Source organism: Hippocampus comes, unplaced genomic scaffold (genome assembly GCF_001891065.2).
Source record: "Hippocampus comes isolate QL1 unplaced genomic scaffold, H_comes_QL1_v1.1 scaffold175, whole genome shotgun sequence".
NCBI lineage: Eukaryota > Metazoa > Chordata > Actinopteri > Syngnathiformes > Syngnathidae > Hippocampus > Hippocampus comes.
In genome coordinates, this window is record NW_017805556.1 from 91650 (window position 1) to 95654 (window position 4005).

Consider the following 4005-nt stretch of genomic DNA (forward strand, 5'->3'; position numbering starts at 1 on the left):
CGAGTTGGTAGGACGGTTTACAGGGGCGGATGGAAATTACTGACTCGCTGTGGCGACCCCTGAATAGGGACGTGCCGAAAGGAGAAGAAGAAGAAGAATCCAAGAAATTGATATCAGTGAAAGTGAATGCTGATCGTAAATTTCGCAATTTCTTTCCCTTTTTTTTCTTTCTACACTGACAATATGAAGTGTCAGATAAGTGTGTGCTCATACTTATGCACTATTGGAATAAAAATAGAGTACACATACGTTTGTGTGTGCGTGTACACATACGTTTTTTGTGTGTGTGTGTGTGTGTGTGTGTGTGTGTGTGTGCTTACATCTGAGATCAAATTTGCTACAGTGAAAAACCCCCTGTTGTGAAAAATGTCTTGCTGCAAACATGATTTCGTTGTAGAGGAGTTTCACTGTACATGACAAAGACAGTCTTAATTCCATAATATTACAATTTTGAGTAAGTTTATTTTTTGGGGGTGAAAAACTGCACAAAATAAGTTGGTTTGCCGTTCAGTAGTTTTGCGTTGTTACGCTTCATTACTGCGGAGCAATTGATCATGTTGACAAGCAGCCTACAGAACTCTCATTGTGACACTTACCGTTCACTCCTAAGTACAGAAACTATTCCCACCTATGCACATCTGTCAACCGGAAATTCCCTCACTCGGAATAAAAACCTAAGCATTAAAATTTCGACTACGGTATTACATTAATGATTGATTCATAACTTCCGGGTTCCGGTACCCGGAACCCATATGGAAGCCCGCAGTAGCACAAACTCAAGCTAGTCCCACTCGATATGACAGAATGACTGTGCCCGCGACGCCATTTACTCTCATTGGATCCAAAACGGGGACATGCAAGTGACTCTATTGGCATGAGTTTTACTGGAATTGCGAATGACTTTCTGTTTCATGCATTTACATTTACATCCTGTAGATCGTGGCATCCAAACGATCCAAACGGTAACGACCGTGAAAGAGAGAGTGGAATGCCTCCGATTAGCTGCTCAGATTAAATTGCTTGTGGCTCGACGGACAGTCAAGTGAACGAACGTTTCCTGGAATGCTTTTCTCATTATTGTGCTAAACACCTGCCGCTAACTGGACCGCTAATTAGAGAGAAGGCAAGTTCCATAGCGCTAACTATGGGCATTGAGGACTTTAAGGCGACCGGTGGCTGCGTTCAAAAGTTGGTTGCACGACATCAGCTGAGCAACGCTGTCTTGTTTTGTGATCGGGGAGAGGTAAAGTTACAGACAGTGAGTGGGTGGAAAAAAAAGCCACCAGGTCTGTTAACTCGTCTTATTTTGTAGCAAATAGCCCTAATTTTGTGACACGTCTTGTTATACTGTATTTTGTTCATATACCTGCACTTTATGCTGCAGTTTTTGTGTTCTAAACAGGGACTGGGCCATATATTTTTGCATTTTATTGCTTGTGTTGTTACACATGTATTTTTTTTAAACATACTTGCACGTTCATAAAGGACATGCACCTTCGTTTCCCACACGTGGAAATTCTGTTATAAGGAAAGATTTGACAACGCAAATATGTTTCCTTACCACTGCTGTTGACTGCCATTTATTTGCAGCAGTGCGCAACATTTGACAACACCAATAAGGATTATATTTTTTAGTCACAGTGTCTCCTAATGCGTGTAGATGGAACAAAACTAATAATGAACAAATAATAGAAAACAGAATAAGACCCAATTCATGGATAAAGACATTACAGAAGGTATTATAGAATATGGACAGCCCAGTGATCGACTGGTTAGCACGTTGGCCTCACAGTGCAAAGGTGCAGGGTTCAATTGCGGCTCTGGCCTCCCTGTGTGGCGTTTGCATGTTCTCCCCATGCCTGCGTGGGTTTCCTCCGTGTACTCCGGTTTCATCCCACATTCCAAAAACATGCTTGGCAGGCTGAATGAACACTCTAAATTGTCTCGAGGTGTAAGTGCGGGGCAACTAGTTCAGGGTGTCTCCCGGCAACTGCCCGAAGACAGCAGCTGGGATAATGCTCCAGCACGCCCCGCGACCCTTGTGAGGATAAGTGGATCAGAAAATGGTTGGACGGATGGATGGACGGTTGTCACCCCCACTCCCGTTGACAATAAACAATCGTAACGTGACAGCTGCCAGTCCACACTACTTCGCCCGGGTCGATGGTTACATTTTGTTGCGTGACATGCGCCGTCCAAATATCGCTCCCCCAATAAATTGACTCGCTGCAACTGCTGTTTTGTTTCACGTGTTTACTGAAGAATTGAACAATTACGCAGTTGAACAATTTCAACGTAGCCTGCGATGAATCTGCAGACAGGGAACACAAAATTACTGGACTGACATTACCATAATGGGTGGTCTGGGTGCTGGCGAATGACAGACTTGCAAGATTCATGGACACGCCTAAATTATTATTTTGTATGCACTTTACTTGTATTTCATGGCCACAAATTAGAATTTTGTGTCCGTATTATATGTATGTGACCAAAAATCACATAATTCCTTGGGCTCCTAGATGTTAGCAGCTCTATTCCCTGCAGATTTTTTTTCTTTTCTGTTTTGCGCACTTTATTGAACAGTAATTGAGAAAATCCTGATGTGAAAAGGTGGAGAAGCTTACTTTTTTCATCCATGGAATAACAGTGAATCTCTGCAGCAATTGATGTGATCATATTTTTAAAAATACTATATAATGACTAATTTGAAGCACTTTGGGTAAGACAAGAAAAAATTTAAAACACTCAATATATTCATAACACTGCTGATTACAAAGGAAACATACATTAATTAAAAGATTAATAGATTCAAGTAAATTTCCACATTATGTGGCATAAAATACAGTACCCGATGTCCCAGGTGAGCCCAGGAAGTCCAAAGAAAACAAAATTGTATCAAATTAAGAAAAAATAAATATAAAGAGATTCTTATTTGTGATTTGAACATGTGCAAAGATGCAATGCAGCAAAATGAAATTGCAAGAGGCTCAAAACCCAAGGTGATATTATACTCAACAAAAAGAGAAAACAATTTTAAGGATAAAGACAGTGATAATTTTACAGTTTACTCCCAGCGAATCCCAGGGACTCGCTGATCAGAAAAGTATGAGTCCCATTATGCATTTAGAGAGTCCCAAATTTCGAATTCTGAAATGGTCTACTTATTGAATTGCGTATGATAATAACACAAACAACAACATATACATACAATTATAAACAAATGCTGCAAAAATGTAAATAATTCAGTAGCAGGCCCGAGGATTTGGGAAATTCACGGAAACCGTTTTTCGGTTCCGTCGGATTACCCAATGGGAAACCACGGTAACTAATATTGGGTTCCGTAAACGTTCATCATGGGAACCCATTTTTCTATTTTGACTGATATTCATAATCAAGAATTCTGAAACTCAAAAGTATCATGTTTCAAGGGTAAATGTTTGAAAACTATGCATTAACAATGAACATTACATCAGCAGCTGTGTACTCCAGGTTTATTCAACAAAATAAAGGGATCAAAATATGTTGTACTCATATGGCATCATGAATACAGCATACCACAAAATCTGAGTATTTTTTCCAATCTCACACTACAAAGATTAATTTACTGGTAATCATTAATACAGGTAAGTATTGATGTGGCTTGACATCCTCTTCCCGAGACGATGCATGTGTAATCTACTATCAATTTGATGAGAGAATCTACCACACGTCATCATTAGTTCTACCAACAGTTAACATTAGCATTACTACACCTTGTGATGAATGTTTTATTCCTAAACTTACCATGCTACAACCAGTAAATTATAGAATAAGCAAGACTGTTTCATAATATTTTTCATAGCGATTAGCCTATAGATCTAATGACCAACTTGCCTCGTAATCGTGCCTCTCATCGTATCTCGTTCTGTTCGGTGTTCTCTGCATACGTCACAGGTGAGTTTAGTGATTCGCCCTTCGGACGATTCATACGAAAAATCAGACTGGCATTCCCATTTCTTAAATGTC

General features: G+C 39.9%; 1 protein-coding gene across 2 annotated transcripts in view; it reads right to left on the reverse strand.

Moving 5' to 3' along the window:
• tpcn2 (two pore segment channel 2) overlaps positions 1-4005 on the reverse strand; it is an 81643-nt gene that overhangs the window by 8967 nt on the left and 68671 nt on the right. The window lies entirely within an intron of this gene.